Below are 20,414 nucleotides of genomic sequence, written 5' to 3' on the forward strand. Positions count from 1 at the left end.
AAGTAAAACACCAAATTTATCAACTACTGAGGGAGTTATAGGAGCCAGAATGTGTGTGTGTGTGTGTGTGTGTGTGTGTGTGTGTGTGTGTGTGTGTGTGTGTGTGTGTGTCCGACACCAAACAGGATTAACAACCCGTTCACTGAGGTCCAGGAATCCTCTAACGTACCATACACAGTCATATTAAATTACCTGGCAAAATTAACTGTTTCGTGGAAGTCACCCCCTCCCTCACTCACTCCCGTCTATAACACTCCCTCACCACCTTCTCTTCATCCACTGCTCACCTTCCCTCTTTCCCTCCACGCATTTCCCTCACCCACCCTCCCACCTTCCTTACCCTCCCTCATTCCCTTCTTCACCTCTCCCCCGTTCGATGTCTCAGTTTTATTTTTAGTAGCTTCCCAAAACCCTCCACTTAGATGTATAGATGGGGGCTCAAGAGTGTATGGATCTTGAGTGTCTCCAGGTGCCCCTCTATCGATTTTCACTGAGCCCACAACACGACACACCTCTATTCGGTTATGTAAGAGAGAGAGAGAGAGAGAGAGAGAGAGAGATGGAATAGGGAAGAGAGAGAGGGGAGATGGGGGAAAGAGAGGTGTGGCAGAGTAGAGGGGAGGGTGGATGAAGGGAACAAGGTATATATTAAGATATGTAAAATATAATATAAGGTGCATAATAAGGGAGAGGGGAGGAAATAGAAGAAAAGAGAGTTGGAGAAGTGAGGGAAGGAAAAGTCAGGACAAATTTAGTACAGGGAGCAAGAGTGGAAGACTTCTGAGGAGAGCAGTGGGACGGGTGGCTTGAGACATGTGAATAGGTGAAAGGGAAAAAGGAAGTGTGAAAGTGTGATGGGGGGAGAGTGAGAAAGTGGAGGAATTTAGGTGAGAGAGGAGGCAAAGGAGAGAAGTGTGACTGGAAGAGAAGAGAATGGAAGAAAAGGAGGAAGGATGGGAGGAAGCAAAGTAGAGACTGTGATATATGAAGATAAAAGGAAGAGAGGCATACATGGTGAAAATGGAAGATATGAGGAAGGGGAGGGAGTAAGGTAAGAAACGAAGTATATATATGAAAAGGTAATGGAGTGAGGAAGAGGGGAAGGTAAGGAGAAAAGGGAAGACGATTGGTTACGGAAGGATAGGTAGATGGATAGATTGATACATAGAGAGAGAGAGAGAGAGAGAGAGAGAGAGAGAGAGAGAGAGAGAATAAAAATGAGAGGAAAGAATGGCGATTTAAAAGGGTGATAGTGAGGATTTTTGAGACGATGAGGGCAAAGTGAGAAAAAAGAAAAAGCAAATGTGACGCAAGGAAGAGAAGAGAGAAAAAGAAGAAAAAAAAAGATAAGAGTGAACAGTTATGAGGTGAGGGAATAGGAGGAAAAGGAGAGGAGAAATGAGGAGTTTGAGAGGAGGAGGAAGAGTGGGGGAGAGGATGATTATGTTTGGTAACTTATGGCCGGTAAGGGGAAGGGAAATGAGAAGGTGAGAGTCCCTTGAGGGAGTTGAGGGTGAGGGAGAGGGTGAGGTTGAGGGTGAGTGAGAGTAAAGGTGAGGGTGAGGGTGAAAGAGGGAGTGAGGGTGAGGGTGAGGGTGAGGGAGAGAGAAAGAGGGCTAAAACCGCCTTGTGGCAGCAGGAATAGTAGAAAAAAATACGTAGTCGAACTGAAGGGGTAAAGTTCTCATAATTTCTCCCTCCTTGCTGGAATTAATGCAAAAATAGCAGCACTAAAAATAATGAGAGAGGTAAGATGGAAGGCGATAAGTTAGGACCTGTGCTACACATTTAGTTATTCTGCATTTGGATATTCTGTGTACAGTATTTATATAATGGTACTGTGTTTAAGGTAGATCATATATTTGGGAAAGTATTTTTTTTTTCTATATAGGTATTAAACTAGCGATATAAATAACATGGGAGAGAATGTTAAGGTGTAATGTGCAAAATAAGTCGCCAAGGAAGAGGTGCTCCGACGCCTCCCATGCCACTAAGAATTCGGGTCTTTAATTCTTTGTCTGTGATATAGAAATTTTTTATATTTTTTCGAGTCAGCGTCAGGTGATTAAAAAAGGGAGCTACCATAAATAAATAGGTAAATAGATAAACATAGGGGTAGATAAATAGATAGATAGATAATTACAGTTTCTTGAACGACTCTTTGGATGAGAACCAAGACAGATTTTATTCCAGTCAGTGTCTGATGATTTTACAAGACAAAAATATCCCGGCCAGCCAGACGCTTAACCACTCCACAGCGATGACCTGTTTTATTCTTGCCACTTCCAGACGATTTTATTTAGCTCATGAAAGATATATTGAACCGGAAGGGTTAGATGTATCCTTCATAAATCGTCTCACAGCAACATCTCTCTATTAAGCTGAGTAAAATCGTCTGGAGGTAAAAGGACTCAGACAGAAAATAAGCTACCAAAACAGAGGTTAATGAGCTCAAGACAATCACGACTGAAAGGTAATTAAAACAATCCCGTAATTCCTTGACTTCCATGATGATTTTTCTGCTACTTTCCTTTCCTTTCAGCGCCAGACGATTTTACTAAGCTTAGGGGAGATCTTACGTGTTCAGGAGATTAGCCCTGTCAATTTGTATTCTTGCTGCCTCTCACCATCCGTTTTTCTGTCAGTCTCTTCTTTCCATATCAATCTCTTCTCCATACCTCCCCATGCTCTTCTTTCCTCACTTCCCCTCTCTTCATCTCCCCTCTCTCCCAATCCCAAGTCACCATCATCACCTCTCTCTCTCTCTCTCTCTCTCTCTCTCTCTCTCTCTCTCAGCGTATTCCTCATTTCTCCCTACATCCCCTTCCCTTCATATCCTCCTCCCCTCTCCTCCCCTCAGTTCTCATTCCACTCCCAGCCACCAACACCATACACCTCTCTTTCATCTCTTTCTTCCTCCACATCCCTCTTCTCCCTCCATATCCCTCTCCTCTCCCCACATCTTCTCCCCTCTCCTCCCCTCTGTTCATTTCCCCTCTCTCCCCACCCCGAGGCAGCAACACTAGCGCGCCATCCTTCCCCTTTAATACCCACAAATAACCAATATGACATTTACACTCTCCTTGTGTCTTGCCCACCGCCCGCTGCAAGGAGGCGATTTCAGAGAGAGAGAGAGACAGACAGACAGACAGACAGACAGACAGACAGACAGACAGACAGAACGTTAGATTAAAAGAAAGAAAAATAGCAAAATAAAAGAGAGAGAGAGAGAGAGAGAGAGAGAGAGAGAGAGAGAGAGAGAGAGAGAGAGCCTCCATGGGTCGTCTGGATCACTGAATAATGACTGAGGGCAAATTTAGTCTCTGTCTGGGAGGGTGGCTGTCGTAGTGCTAAAAACGTCACTAGTATTGGAAAAAGATAAAATTGAATATACTGTGTAGGATGATGATTAAAATGATGTACAGATTTTTATCACCGACTTGGACTGTGGCTTCAGTATATGATGAAATGCCAAGAGTATCAAAAACTGAAAGTGATTTTGATCATTGGTTTGGAGGGCAACTTGAATATGTAGTAATATCACCCCCAAATTATACTTTATTATTTATACCTACAGATTTGTGGCCAGTGTCTGGGATGGTGACACCTGAAAAAAAAAGGGGGGGGAGGGAGAGAAGAAAAAAAAATTGACTTGTATGATAATGGTGGTGTCGTAAAAGAATTCTGTCATTTGTTGGATGGGCGGCTACAGCTTGTGATGAAACGTAAAAATCATAGAAAAAGTTAATGCATACGTACATGAATATACTTCTTCCATACCTATCCTTCCCTCTGCTCTTTCTGCATTTTCCTCCCAACCCCTCTCCTTCGTCTCCCCTCCCCTCTCCATCAGTCACTCCTCTCCATCCTGAGACTGCCCTTCCTCTCTGCAGAAACCCCTCACATTCTCTCCCGCTCCATCACTCCTTCTCCTTCTACTCTCCACCATCCTCTCTCCATCATCCCTTCCTTCATTCATCACGCCCGCCGCCTCTCTAGCACCCACTCCATTCTCTTTCCACCATCCCCTCCTTTCCCCCTCTACCATACCCTCCCTCTTTGCTCCCCTCTTCTCTCTCCCTGTCACCCCTCTTCCCCCTCCCCATCACTCCTTGTTCCCCCTCTCCACCATCCCCTCCCTTCTCCACCTTCCCTTCCCATCTCCATCAGCTCCTCCCCCTCTTCGCCTTAAACCTCGGCGTATCGAGAACAAAGATTCATCTGTGCTTTCCCCTGCTGGCTTAGAGAGAGAGAGAGAGAGAGAGAGAGAGAGAGAGAGAGATGGGAGTATATGAGGTGTGGAAGAAGTGGAGAAGTATGTGAGGGAGGAGAGAGATAATGGATTTTCAAGAGTAGGAGAAAAGATGAGGAGGGGGATATGGAGAAGGAAGATAGAGTTAAGAGATATGTAGGAGGGGAGAGAAAGGGAAGGGGTTTGTGAGAGGGAAAGAATTTGAAGGGAATATCCTGGAGAGGAGAAAGGGGCAGCATGTAATTGAAAAGGGAGCAGAGGTGAAAGAGAGAGAGAGAGAGAGAGAGGAGAGAAAAGGGAGATATATCGAACCAGGTCCCTCTTTGCTATCACCCTAAAGACGACCGAGCCTCACTGTAATCCGTCTCTCCAAGTGGCTTTCCTTTGGTGAGTAAAATCGTCTGGGTTAGGGCACTTTTACCGGTTATTCTCCTTGGATAAGTAAAATCGTTTGGAGTTGGCAATATAACTAGGGGCTTTTCCTTGTTTGGAGAAAATCGTCTGGAATTGGAAGTATCTATCAAGGCGTCTCCCTGGCTTTAAGTTAACAGTATCTATCGAAACGTTTCCTTCCTTGGATGAAGAAAACCGTCTGAGATCCTCCATGTATACAGTTTTTATTTCATTTATTTTTTCTGAAGTTAACCTTAGTCGGGATGAAAGGGCATGATCAGAGGAGCCTGTATTTTATTTTCCTCTCTGTACCATCAGACGCTTTTAAGCTCAGGCAACCCCCTGGTAGTGGAGGGGTTGTTATAATGGAGGTTGTCTCTATTCCTTCTAGTAAAAAAAAGGTAAATAAAAATCATAATCTCAAAAAAAAAAAAAAAAAGACTTGAAGGGTTAATGAATGTTGTATATAATGCTGTCGGTTAAAAAAAATTGTCCTAATCTCAAAAAGAAAAAAGCCACAGTGGAGTTAATGAAGGCTGTATCTAATCCTTCCAGTAACAAAGCAAAAAAAATAGTCCAAATCAAAAGAAAAAATACGGAGGGATTAATGAAAAATGTAAATAATCCTTTCAATAAAACGAAATATAATCTCAAAAAATGGAGGAAAAATGACGCGGAGGGGTTAATGAAAGTTATGTCAAATCCTTTCATTAAAAAAAAAAATTCGTATTCTATTTAAAAAGCTGTAGATTACAGTTTTTAATAAGAAAAATACGTCCTCTGGCTGAAGGCTTTATCCTGGCTTACTGGCTTCCCGCTGGCTTTGTCCCCGAGCTTTTAACCCCTACAAATCGATGGAACCCCAGTGTGACCTCCATCTCTCAGGGGCTTTTCTTAGTGGAGTAAAATCGTCCGGGGTTTGACACAGTACGGTAATTGAATTTGTTCATCTTACTATACTCTGTTCACTTTACCTTGCTTAAAATCGCCATCCTTTCAGCTTCATTGCAAGCGTATAACAACAGATCAACACTAAGATATGCTGCTAGTCAAGAATAAGTGCTCTGGAAAGGATGTACAGTAGAGCCACAGTATTTTCCTTTTCCGTCACTGAGCTACGTGAAATACCCTGCAAGAGGCTAAAAGTTTGGGCCAAGTTAAAGTGAATGAATTATACCAGCGGCTGAGAAAAATCGTCTGGCATTAGCTATATTAAAGTACATGGAAGCTCTCATCTGACCCCCAGATTATAGAGGATTTGCATAGCTGAATAAAATCGTCTTGAGTCAGAGGCAATATAATACACGAAACTTGTTCTCTAATTGGTAAGGTTTTCTTCTTAGCCTAGTAAAATCGTCGAGCTGGCAAGGAGAGGAAAGAAAGATGAGAGAGATGAAAGATGATCATGGCAGGAAGAAAGAGGGAATGGAAAGATGTGGGGAGAGAGAGAGAGAGAGAGAGAGAGAGAGGTCAGGGCGATTGTTGGGTGGGAGAAAGATAAGAGAGGTGGAGTTCGAAGAGAGGAGGAAGAGAAAAAGGCTAAGAAAAGAGAGGGCTAAAGAGAGGAATTAAACGAAGAAAAAAAAGCAGAGGAAGGAGAGAGAGAGAGAGAGAGAGAGAGAGAGAGAGAGAGAGAGAGAATATTTCAAGCATCTATACGTACCGTACATCAAGCTACACCCTCTTTCATAGTCCAGGTTAAATATAGCAGTGAGTATTGTCCTGTGTTCTACCTCTCTGGTATAGTTGAAGGTAGGAATATGTCTCAACCAAGCGAGGAATCGATTTGCTTTGGGTAGTGTGGCGTGTGTGTGATTAATACCTGCCCTGTGTGTGTGTGTGTGTGTGTGTGTGTGTGTGTGTGTGTGTGTGTGTGTGATTAGTTTTCTCATCCTCCTACCAGACGATTTTGCTTTGTTTAGGGAAGACCTGTCGCAGTTGGCGGGTAAATTAGGGCTATATCTAACCCCTCCAGCTCGAAAAGTCGGTCCTAAGCTGAATAAAATCGTCAGTAGATAGTAAGAACAAAACGAGAGAGACGTCCCCAGTGGATTGACCCTTCGCTCCCAGTGGCCGCATCAGCTAATTTTTACTCAGGCCACCACACCACAGCTTTAAGTCATCAGGGAAATTTTAATCGTCAGAGGGTAACACAGTATTTCTTTTAACCTTTAGGATGTCGAATTTTCCCTGTCAGAATGAGATAGTGTGGATTTAGCTTCAAGGAAAAATATTCAAGTCCATAGAAGGGGAAAGAGTCCATTGCTTCTACAAAGGCCTCTTATTGTTGTATATGAGTGTATTATTAGAGTATTCTGTTTGTGTATTATTAGTGTGTTTATTAGTGTATTATTGCGGCCAACTTAGACACGGAAACATGGGCGGACAATGTTACTAATACCTTCAGGCCCGTTTTACGGAGCCTGAAGGGATAGGTCAGAGACAAGGGCAAGGGCATGTAATCCTTAGCATCTTTCTTTCCCTGGAGAAGTGACCCATCCCCACCCAGTGCACGTATATTGGAGTGTATATACCTCTCTCTCTCTCTCTCTCTCTCTCTCTCTCTATCTATCTATCTATCTATCTATCTATCTATCTATCTCTTTCACGACATTTACCCTTGAAGCTGAAAGACCCTATATAGTCAGCTCCCATCTCCTTCCTTTTATCTTTCCTCCCTCCCCTCCCTCACCGCCTTAATCTCCTTTCGTCGCCTTGAGTCACGTCTTCATAGATTACGGCATTCACGGCGCTTATGTGTAAAGGATCTTAGCCTATTTACAAATCTCCTTAGCAGTTTAATTTTATCAGAGTTTTATTTTCGTATTCTCTGTTTCATATTCGCATTTACAGTCGTTTTGTTCTTTATATATATATATATATATATATATATATATATATATATATATATATATATATATATATATATATATATATATATATTGCATTTGGAGAGTAAGGCATGAACTAGGAATTTTATGCACATTTAAGGGCCATATTGTTCTAGGTATTGGGGGATTCGTAACACCTTTTCTGGGCGATTTTTTTTTTTTTTTATATGGAGGCTGTTACGACTTGACTTCCTTAATGTTATTAGTATATTTCTAGAAAATGCATTTTTTTTTTTCCACGAAACGTACAAGAAGATAGAAAACTGTAATAGTCGAAATAAATCACTGAAGAAATAGCGTTACGAATTCTCCGCAGTCCAGAAATACGGCCCTTAACCCTTCGGATATGATGACGTCATATCTAATTTAGTCGTAGTAAGATAGATTGAGATAGATTTAAAAGACTGGAGGGATTAGATACAGCTTTCATTAACTCCTTCACTCTTGGAGATCCTTCCTAATCTGAATAAAATCGTCAGGTGTTGGTCTGTTTAATTAACATACGTTTGGAAATTCAAGGGGGTGAGTGAGGCAACGGGTTAAAGGAAAAGTAAGTCACCGGAATTAAGGGGTTAAGCTCAGGTAGGTTTGTAAATACGTCCCTCTCCTGCCCCTTCCCCCCGACCCCCTTTGCCCAGTCCCCTATGATGCCTCTCGCCCTTTCATCTTTCCTCCCTTTGTGTCTTTCCCCTCCCCTTGTCTGCTTGGCCATTGTAATGTATCCGTATATGTTCATTATACATTAGCTTCATCATCAGATGTGACTTCATCTTCGTTTACGTCGTTATTTATCATCTTAACATCATCATCACCATCATCATCATCGTTTTCTTCATTATTTTCATCATTTTCATCATCATCACCTGTTTCTAATGGGGTGGGTAGGATCCAGAAATAGGAAAACGAAAACACAAAAACAGAAACTGTGAATATTATCATGGTCTTAAGCACGTTCCTCGTTACCCCAAAATGTTTGTTTCTCTACCCCCACCACAGCCATTCCACCAACACCCACACTGCACCACCATCAGTACGCATGCAACGCCACCACCACACCACAGCACGCCACACCAACCACACCACACCACACTACACTTCACCTACATTCTTACAAGAGCCAACACAACACCACAGCATAACACCTCATCACTCCTCTCATACGCCCATCCCACACCAGAATTCCGTACTTCTTCGCTTCCACACCTACACCACACTGCAACACAACACGCTTCTCCACTTCTCCTTCGATCTTATATCACACCACACCACACCATCACTCTCGTCATCAGCATTTAATCATGGATGGTATTTTCAAGAATCTTAAATGTTTTGCTGGATAAACTTCTTACCAGTATGAAATTATTGGATTTTTTTTTTTTGTTTCTCGTAGTTTGTCATTCTAATATTTACGCAAGATGGTGGCGTAGGAGTGAAGGCAAAGAAATAAACAAGCAGTCCTGTACACAACTTAAAGAAAGTGTGTAAATGTGGAACTGGACCGCTAACCATATGAGTGAAGAAAAAAGTAAAGGCAAACAATATTTTACACTGCATAAGCCTAAAGAGAGTTTGTAAATACGGACGCACGCCGCCTATGACCACCTGTTGAGTCCCGAGGCGGCTCCGACAAACAGCCCTGCTGAGTCCACATGTTTGCCTTCGTCTGTGTTGGGGTTAAGGACAAAAACTTCAGGAATTTACCGCCTATTTGCCATTTATGCCTAATTTTGCCTTACCTTACACTGCCTCACCACACATTGCCTCAGCACACGTTTGACACTGACACATCACACATTTACTCCTCCCACCTCATTATTACACTTCACAGTCAAACGAACACCTCACTCAGCCACATCACACTACCACAGCTTACTCTGCCACACTTCACTGCCAGACCACACATTACACACTCACATCCTTACTTGCCACCACACCTCACTAACACATCGTACACTTCCTTACTTTACACTGTCATATCTTACATTGCCATACCATACAGTGGCACACCTCACTTACAGGCACGCTTTCCACTGCCACACCACAACTACCACACCTCACACTGTCACACTCTTCTGCTGCATGTATACTTTTTCATCACCTTGTATGATTTAATGCTGCTAACGTTATCAAATGTAACTTCCCTTAACTTTGCTTGTTCGGTTGGCCTACGATTACGCCTTTTATTCTTTATCATATTACTCGTGCTATTACCAGACGATTTTGTTCAGATTAGGGAAGACCTCTGTGTGAAGGTATTATAAAAACCTTTCTGTCTCTCTTACTTTTTTGTTTTTGTTTTTTGTTCGGATGCGGGCATAGACTCTATATCCTACAAGCAATCCTTCTCCGTGCCATACACCTTCGCATGTGACCACTTGGGATCATGAATTTTTTTTTCTAAGTCTGCCTACCACCCAAGTATTCTGTCCAGCTTAAGGTTGATAAGAGGGGAAATTAATTGTTTGGTCCGGCTGAAGCTTTAGCGTGTGTTGGTAATCTGCATGGAGTGAACGTATAAATTGCAAAGTGCATGGTACGCTGATGTTTATATAGTAGTCGTTTTTAGTTGCATCTTTGTCTGTGATTTAAGAACATCATCATTACAGTCCCTCGATAATAGGCGAAGTTATCTTTCTTACATACCAGCAGTATTCTTGAACCTATCGCCGCGGTGGATGTTGTTGGAGAAAATCGCACGGACCAACATACGATTTGTTCAGCTGAGAGAAATGTTGATAGTTAGAGGGTTTCAAATAATCTCGATTAACCCTTTCGCTGTGCTGGATGCATGTTGATATTTTAATCAGGTAACACCATGCGATTCCATTCCCTGGGTTCTTCTATTAAGCAGAATAGATACATATATAGTGAAATTGTCAGCTTATCAGTTGCATTCTTACCCAGCGCGTTAATGTTTACTGTGTCGTGGTCACGTCTCTCTCTCTCTCTCTCTCTCTCTCTCTCTCTCTCTCTCTCTCTCTCTCTCTCTCCAGCTAACGCCCTGCAGACAACCATTTTCATATGAGAGTCAATTATAGGAGTCAGAGAGTTAATATCATCACCATTAACCTTCCCACGGTCAGAATAGCTCCTGCATTTTATTGAAGCAAGCCCCTGACGATTTTATTTAGCTGAGGGTGCATCATAGGAACCTGAGAGAATGAACATAATTTCTCCGCCAATTTTCTAAGTCCAACTCTTCACAGATGCAACTGATTCCGCTTGATAAGTGATTTTCCGGTAATTTAGGATCGTATGCTTGCCTGAAACCAACTCAGCGGCACTGCAGAGGCGTGGGTCAGATAACAGCGGGAATAATGAGAAGCTGTAAAAATGGCAGGCCTTTGTTCCTGCACACAAGGGATTCGTCTGTTTGGAGCTGCGTAATTAGTTTCTCTTTTATGCTGTGCTCATCGGTGTTATTCTCTCTCATGTGGTTTGTTTATCAGAATATTACTCGTTACATCCAGCAAGAGCAAGAGATGATTAAAATGACGTGTTTTTTTTCCCCTGCTGATAATTAACGTAAAGAGAATTGGTTTATTTGGGATTACGTAATAGTTTTCTTTAATGCAGTATGTTTATCAGCGTGTATTTAATGGCCACCAGTAATAACAAGATATATAAAAACAAAAAAACGTATCTTTGCTTAAGGTATTGATATGCATAAAGGGCATTCGTTCAATTGGGATTGCGTAACGAATTTCTCTAATATTCTTTTGCCTGTGAATGTATAATAATTTCTTGATATTATTATTATTATTTTTTTCAGTATCTTCCTCGTTGTAGCCAGCACTTATGAGAAGTTCTTATGCCTCTCTCTCTCTCTCTCTCTCTCTCTCTGTTCAGTTGCAAATAGATGTTTTTTTCGCATACAATTTTCTTTTTAATATCTTCCTCGTTATAGTCTGCACTTATCCCTCCTCCCCATTCCCTTCGTATTTTCTTCTCGCTCCATTTCCATCATTTTCCTCTTTGTCTTTCTATATATATTCCCCCTTCGCCCCTCCCCCTTCCATTTTTCCCCTTCTTCCCCCTACGTCCTCACCCGCTTCCCTTCCTCTTCCATGCACTCGTATATCCCTCCTTCCCCGTTTCATCTTCCCCCGACATCCTCTCTCCTTCCCTCCTCCCCTTCACCCTCTTCCATATGCATCCCTTCAGGCCGTCTCTTCATGTTGCCCCTCCTGCATACTTAGAGAGTTACTGGCTCATCAGTGGTAATTTAGTGTACTTAAATCACAAAAACATTGTTATTCATTTTCAGCAATCAGCACTTATATCAAATTTTAATATATTTTCTCAGAATGCGAGATATAAGTAAATGTAATGCCGTAAATCATGGTTGTTCAACAGGATAATTCATTTTGCAATCCACTGGCCTACCCATTGGAAAATCCCTTCACGCACCACTGAGGGTACGCACATCCCAGTTCAGAAGTTTGTAATGTAGATGACTGAGTTGATGCATTAGTGATGTACCAACTATCTGAACCGTATGTTTGCTTTTATACGCTTGTTGCCCCAGAAGATGGAGGGCGCTGCTCTGCAAATTAACCCGTATGGACAAATTAAAAAACGAAAATCCCTCCGCTCCCTCTCACAATGTCTTCTCTACCTCCCCCCCCCCCCAGTTCCAGACGTGACCCAGTGAGGATGTAGCAGCGTCACCCACAAGACATAAGACACCACGAAGTCCATTGTTCACCCTCCACTCACCTCTTTTGTTCACTAACGCGGCCACCCCTCACTCCCTACCCACCACCACGGGCTCATTCTCGCATCTACGGAATATAAATGAAAACGCAGACATTGTGAAAGATGTAGGTTAATCACGATGATGTAACTGTACCTATTCGTTATCTATCTATCTATCTATCTATATACCTGACGCACGTACGTTGAAACTTCGGAAAATAACATAAATATATTCCATCTGTATTATTATATGGTTTCTAGTTGATACAGTGCACTGTTTCATGAAATCAGAAAAATGGTCAGTAAGCACAGGTCGTCTGTATATTCTTTTCTTCCTCTCCACCCAAGTGACGGCTGCAGGGGTTTATGGGGCCATATACATGTATGTAACTGTTACGACTTTTGTTTGTGAGATGATTGTGGGTTTATCAACACTGCAGTACGAAGGGTCTGATTGCATTAAAAGCTTCTATTCAAGTTAGAGGGAGACAGTTCATAATGAAGGCATGGAGGAGGCTCATTCATCAATTTCTGAGTTTAGCATTAACTGGCAAATTAGTTTTTTGCGTATCAGTAGAACTTTAATGACCTTTTGTGTGTGTGTGTGTGTGTGTGTGTGTGTGTGTGTGTGTGTGTGTGTGTGTGTGTGTGTGTGTGTGACCGTGGGCATGATGGCTAAATAGAACGTCAAAAAGGCGTATTAAAACGAGGATTTATAAACGAGTCAAACCTATAGCTTTACATGTAGGTTACTAAGGAAAGACTTTTGAACGTAACTGTATCTCCCACAGCAGTAATCCTACACCCTTTCACTCTCGAAGTAATCCCCCGCCCCCAACAGGAATCCGCTACTCGACCCGCATAGTAATCCCTCATCCCCACCGCACATCCCCCTGGACAAATTTCATCACTCATCCACCTTCATAGTAATCCTCCCTCCTTCCCCCTGTCCTCAGAGTTATCCCCCCGCCTCTCCCCCTTGTAGTAATCCCCCAATCCCCCTCTCCTCCGTCAGCGTCTCCTAAACAGGTTACCGCGGACATTTGGTGGGTAAATCCGTGCTATTAGCAGATCAGGTGAGCGACAGATGATCCTTCTCCACGCTAGACACTGCTGTGTTCATTACCTTTATGAGAGAGAGAGAGAGAGAGAGAGAGAGAGAGAGAGAGAGAGAGAGAATTATGCCTACCACACCAGGGTCAATCCCTTAAGCCTACAAATAACACGGAATTCAGTCTGTTTGTTTCTGGATGCGTATATATATATATATATATATATATATATATATATATATATATATATATATATATATATATATATATATATATATATATATATGCTGATATCCACAAGGAGAAGGAAACACGATATACAGTATATATATGCTCCGTAATGACACACTACCCAGCTTATCCCCATATAAATCTTGCCCCTCCTGGTTAAGCTGATTAGACACCTCCTTCAGTTGCAAGTGAGATGTGTTGGTGTGTTCTTAAGCTTATTTTTGACTGTTTCATCTACTTAACATGAGTTTTTTCTAAGGTAATGTTGGCTTAAGCTTTTCTCTTTTTCCGGTGGAATTTAGTTCTTGAAGTAAATAGATTTCTTCATAATTTATCCGTATTTTTCCTTGCCAGGCTGTTTATTAATATTATTTTATTTTATTTTTTTTTACCGTGGCACTGTTCCTTTTGAGGTGGAGGTAGATATTAGTCTCAAAACCTTTTTCTATTTTTCTTAATCAGAGAATTTTTTTTTTCCAGCATAGGATGAGCTTTAAGTAACTGAAGGTGTTAGACGCAACCTTCAATACGAGAGGCATTTCTGAAGTTAAATAAAATCGTCTGTTAACAAAAAGATTAATATTAATAACAAATTCATGCACATTCGAATCAACCCCTTAATCCAGCATCTTATTATTATTATTCATTGTTATTATTATTATTATTATTATTATTTTTATTTTTACTTTTATTATTATTATTTTAGTAGTAGTAGTAGTAGTAGTAGTAGTAGTAGTAGTATTTTACTATGTATTTGGTACAGGGAGTCGAATCCTACTGAAGGGCAAAATGAAGGCTACAGCTAACCTCTCCAGCCCAAACAGTTTCTCCAATATTTACCAAAATCGTGTGAAGGCAGCAAAATTAAAGGACAAAAGAGGTCAGTGGATTCAAGGCAGTGATAATAGGACAGTGAAAAGATGGCATTGTGTGGGATTATAAGAAATTAAGAAATGGTATACCTTTGTCCTCGGCCTTTCAAAAAATCCTTGGAATCCTTAGTGAACCGGATACCAGCTTAGCAGACACCAGTATTGTCAGTAGGACTGTGTGTGTGTGTGTGTGTGTGTGTGTGTGTGTGTGTGTGTGAGAGAGAGAGAGAGAGAGAGAGAGAGAGAGAGAGGGGGGGGGATGTGTGGGTTTCATTGCAGCAGGTGCGTGTGTGTGCATGTGCGTATATTGTTATGGTAGGATTGTTGTTGTCCATGTGTGTGTGTGTGTGTGTGTGTGTGTGTGTGTGTGTGTGTGTGTGTGTGTGTGTGTGTGTGTGTCCCTGTTTTCATGGCAGTAATGAACGCTTCACTCTCCCTTTTTAATTATTTTGTTGACTCATTAAGAGAGAAACAGAATTAAAAATAGAGCATTTTTCATTTTCTCTTCGTAAACACACACACACACACACACACACACACACACACACACACACACACACACACACACACACACACACACACACACACACACACACACACACACACACACACACACACACACATGCGCAGTATTTCTCTCTCTCTCTCTCTCTCTCTCTGGCATGTTAGTATAATAAAAGTTGCAATACAGTAATCATGACAACACGCACCACAAGGGAATACTGGAGAGAGAGAGAGAGAGAGAGAGAGAGAGAGAGAGAGAGAGAGAGAGAGAGAGGGAGAGCGAGTGATCAAGCGAGTGGAGAGGAAGGAGAGAGGCAGATATGAACAACTGATAATGAGAGAGAGAGAGAGAGTGAGAAAGAGAGAGAGAGAGAGAGAAAGAGGGAGAGATAATTAATTCATTAGTAAGCAGGACAGGCAGATAGATAGATACATAAATAGATACCGTAGATACAGACTGATTGACTGATAGATAGTTCGGGAGAGGAGGATACGTGGGTGATGCAGAGATAGATGGAGACAGATAACGAGAGAGAGAGAGAGAGAGGGAGAGAGAGAGAGTAGATAAACATCGATGAAAGAAGACAGAGTTATGATGATCGATTGGATGATTGATGGGTAGGAAGATATATAGATGGTTTTTTATGTAGATAGATAGATATAGATGGACAGATAGATATTTATACAGGTAGGTAGACGGACGCCAGAATGACCGACTTGATAGATAGACAGAGAGATAGATATATTGATTGGTGGATGGGGTTTGTACATAAGGTACACAGCTAATACATTAATGTTGTTGCAAAAGCTACAGATAAACCAGTTAAGACTATTTCTGTTTTAAGAGCTAAAGTTCTGTATTGCAACAGCAAGTGGGAATTGTCATCTTTCTTGCAGTTTCAGTATATACATAGATAGCATGCGTATATAGTATGCACTTGTTTTTAAATTTGAATATGCACACGTACATAACACATTCATATATACTTACATGTGTGTCTGCACAAAATTCTTTATATGGTTTTGTGGTAGGTGGGGGAGCTCACCATCCACTCACTCGATGTAGTGCTGCTTTGAGTGTTTGCCCTTTCCCCTTTTCCTTCCTTCCTTTTCTGTCTTTCCTTCATTCTTTCCTCTTCCTTCTGTTTACGGGTGACTTTACACTCCCCCTTCTCTCTCTCTCTCTCACACACACACACACACACACACACACACACACACACACACACACACACACACACACACACACACACACACACACACACACACACACACACACACACACACACACACACACACACACACACACACACACAAAAAAGCTTCCAGGTAATCATTTTCCAGTAATACTCACAAATCGAAGTGTTATTCTGAAGCCTGGTGAGGGAGGAGGTGAAAAATGGGAGGGAGGGCGGAAGGGAGACGGAGGGGAGAGAGAGAGAGAGAGAGAGAGAGAGAGAGAGAGAGAGAGAGAGAGAGAGAGAGAGAGAGAGAGAAGTGGGGAAAGAGGATTAGGGAATAAAGAAAGAAATTATTAGATATGAGGAAGAATAGAGAAGGAAGGAGGGATGGCAGAATAAAGGGATTGAAGAGGAAGGAGTAGAGAAGGAAGGAATGAAGGGAGGAGAGGCAAAGGGATGAAGTTGGAGGGGAACGGGGAGGGGAGAGAGAAGGAAGAGTGGGGGGTAGGGAAGGAGGGAGGGAGGAGAAGAACGAGAAAGGTAAAGGAATGAGGCAGGAAAGATGGAAGGAGCAGGAGGGGATAGGAAGGTAGGAAGGAAGGAAAGACGAAGGGATGGAAGAAAGGAATGCATATGAAAGCAAACAGCAAAGATTTATTGGGTCTTTCGTGGTAATTTCATATAGTGTAGATTATAGCTAAGGTAACTACTCTATGCGACAAAGACAAGGACAGCAGAGCAGGAGAGAAGGAAGAAGGGACGAAAGGAGCTGAAAAGGAGAATGAGAGAGGGAAGGAGGGGAATGCAGAAGGAAGGGAAGGAGGGAGGGAGAAGTAGGTAGAGGAGTAAAAGAGGAAGGTTAGAAGGGAAAGTTAGAAGGAAGAGTCAGGGATGGAGCAGGGAGAGAAGGGAAGGGAGAAGGAAGGACAGGAGGAAAGGAAGGAGAAGAGACTGAGGAAGGAAGGAAGGAGAGAATGAATACAAGGGAGGGAGGAAACAGGCAGACAGGAAGGAAGGAAGAATGTGAGGAATAATAGGGAATGGAGAATAAATGGAAAGATGAAGAAAAGGGGAATGATTCGGGAAGGATGGACATAGAAGGAAAGGGTAAGGAAGGAGAATAGGGAGGGAGAAAGGGATCAGACTTGGGAAGGGAGAGGGAAGTAATAAGGAAAGAGTTAGGGAAAGAGGAAGGAAAGGAGGAAGGGTAGAGGGGAGGGAAGGTGAAGGAGACTGGGGATTGAGGGAGGAAGGAGGCAACGGGGATAAGATATAAGGGAAGGAGGACAGGAGGAAGGAGAGAGGGAGGGAAGTGGGACGAAGAGGGAGGGAGGGAGGAAGGGAGGGAAGTGGGACGAGGAGGTAAGGGGAGAAGTGGGGAAGAATGGATGGCGAAACAGGGGGACAGAGGAACAGGAAAGAGGATAAGGGAGGGAGAGATGGGAGAGGAAAAAGAAAGAAGTGCTATGGTAAGTAAGAGAGAGGGCTAGAGGAAGAAAGGAAAGAAGGAACAAAGGTGGGGAGAGAGAGAGAGAGAGAGAGAGAGAGTGGAGGCAAGAAAGAGGGAAAATGGAGAGGGAAGGAAGGGAGAGGGAAATAAAGATTGAAGAGAAAAGGAAGGGGAGTGAAAGGGATGTGGAAGGGTGAGGGGAAGAGAAAGAGAGAGTGAGAGAGGAAAGGAAAGGGGAAAGGGGGAAAGCAAGAGAGTAATGGGAATGGTGAAGGGCATGGGAATGGAGATGGGAGGGGGAGGGGGAGGGGGTATCGTGTGTTGACATGGTGAGCACCTAGACCCCTCCCTCTCATTCCCCTCTCCCCTCTCCTCCCTTCCCCTTCCTTCCATCCCCCTCCTCTCACTCTATTCACTATCCTTCCCTCCCCCAACCCTCCCTTCCCATGTGGTGGTAGTGATCAATAACCAAGCACCACACTACCACCACCACTCATGTACACCCACGCTATCTGCACACACACACACACACACACACACACACACACACACACACACACACACACACACACACACACACACACACACACACACACACACACACACACACACACAGGATTACATATGCACACGTACATACATGCATACACACCCGACCTTTACACACATGCATATTTACTTACATACATACACATACATACACACAAATCTGAATCTTGGAAACATGCAAATACACCCACAGTCGTAGCCACTTAGTCATTATGGCTCCAGCTACATACGTACACACTTACACCCACATACTGTATGTACACAGACATTGCCAAAACACACACACACACACACACACACACACACACACACACACACACACACACACACACACACACACACACACACACACACACACACACACACACACATATCCAGACATACATACACGCATATACCTAAACGTGCACATACAATAAGTCACATGCACACATATTTTCTCGCACATGCACACACAAACACGCACACGTACAGCATAACAGCAAAGTGTACAGTATTGAATGAATATGTAATCAAGCATGGTCCTCATCACACATGTACCCCACCACATGCACTGTACTCCACCACACAGTTACTTCACCACACATGTACTCCACCATACATGTACTCCACCACACATGAACTGTACTTCACCACACAGGTTCTCCATTGCATATTTACATCATCACACATTCACTCCACCACATCTACTCCAACACACATGTACTTCACCACACATGTACTGTACTCCACCACACATATACTCAACCACATATGGACCATACTCCACCCCGCATGTACTTCACTACACGTGTACTTTACCACACATGTGCTGTACACCACAACACATGTACTTCACTACACATATGCTGTACTCCACCACATAACGTACATCACCACACATGTTCTTCACTACACAAGTACTTCTCCACGCATGAACTGTACTCCACCACGCATGTACTCCACCAGTTATGTACTCCACTTCACAGGCATTAAGTTCGTTTCATGTACGCCATCTTTCCACTTCGTTCTCGGTCTACCTCTCCTCATTCTCCCTCCATTTTCTCTTCTATTCACCCTCTCTGATAAAGTGCCACTCTCAGCCACCACTCCACCCCATCCTACTCCATGTCCTCCTCCCCTTTCTCTCAGCAGTTTCACTTTTATATACAGCAGTGATTTCTTTTTCCTTGGCCCTTTCATGGTGCGAACAACTCTAGCATTCCCGTTCCCACAAATTTCAGACGATTTTATTAAGCTGAGAGGTAGAAAAACACTTACCCGGGACCCATTCTTTCGCATCGTGTCATGTCAAGTATCTTTCAGGCGATTTTCCTTCTCTTCCGTCAGTGGTCAAGAGACTAACATGACGAGAATAAATACAATACAGGAGTAAAAGATGTGGTTGATGCAGGACCCGTCGCCTAATGCCCTTGGTGTGGTGTAGTGTGGTAGGGTGTGAAGGGGTGGTATGGTGTTGTGTGATTTTGTATGGTGGTATGGTGTGTTGTGGTGTGGCATTTTTGAAGACACTCAAGTCTGCGGGAGTGAGGAACCTTACATCCCCACGTGGAGGTGTTTCCAGTCTAAAAAATCATCCTATCTCTGATCACATACTTTTTCACTGCATTTCCTCGTAGGTGCAAAATATGGAGCAGTACACCTTCACGCGTCACTTTTTGGATGCTAACACTGTACCATCGATATTCAAGTATACATGGACCTTATAATTCAGGACTAGTAGGGCTTTTGTTATACGTCTGTGGATTTTGTGGAAGATGTGATAAGCTTGTTTAAAGAAATTCAGATCCTCAAACAGGTCCCAGCCTCACCGTGGGATCTATTTACTAACTAGTGATTTTGTGTTTCCTGGACAATGAAGATGTTAAGACGCAAAAAAAAATAAAAAAAATAAAGACAAATTTGATGTTTTGTTATATGTACTGTGTGTGTGTGTGTGTGTGTGTGTGTGTGTGTGTGTGTGTGTGTGTATTACCAGGTTACAAGGGCAAAGGTCACACTGATCTGTGCAGAGAGCGAGAACAAATATCGTTTGGGAGGGTGGGGGGATGTAGACCGAGGCCGAGGCAGAACAGCGTGTATCGTAGTAATTGCGTCAGTGCATCGCCGCTCACTAGATTACGACCATTACCGCACTGTTCCTTGTCAGATTCAACGCTCACTCTGCTTCGCCTACACATACGCCCGTGGATTGCATAAATATATATATACCTCCCTTTCCTTGGGGGAAGCAGCCTATATATATATATATATATATATATATATATATATATATATATATATATATATATATATATATATATATCATAGACGACCTACCTTCAGCTATGCGTGAAAGCAA

The 20,414-nt window shown here is 42.6% G+C and overlaps 1 protein-coding gene across 1 annotated transcript in view; it reads right to left on the minus strand.

Moving 5' to 3' along the window:
- Positions 1-20,414, minus strand: part of LOC145408808 (adenylate kinase isoenzyme 5) — a 123,192-nt gene that overhangs the window by 75,301 nt on the left and 27,477 nt on the right. The gene's annotated exons all lie outside the window — the stretch shown is intronic.

The sequence above is a fragment of the Coenobita brevimanus genome, chromosome 78, assembly GCF_032717465.1.
Source record: "Coenobita brevimanus isolate Jiangsu-jjx chromosome 78, ASM3271746v2, whole genome shotgun sequence".
NCBI classification, from domain to species: domain Eukaryota; kingdom Metazoa; phylum Arthropoda; class Malacostraca; order Decapoda; family Coenobitidae; genus Coenobita; species Coenobita brevimanus.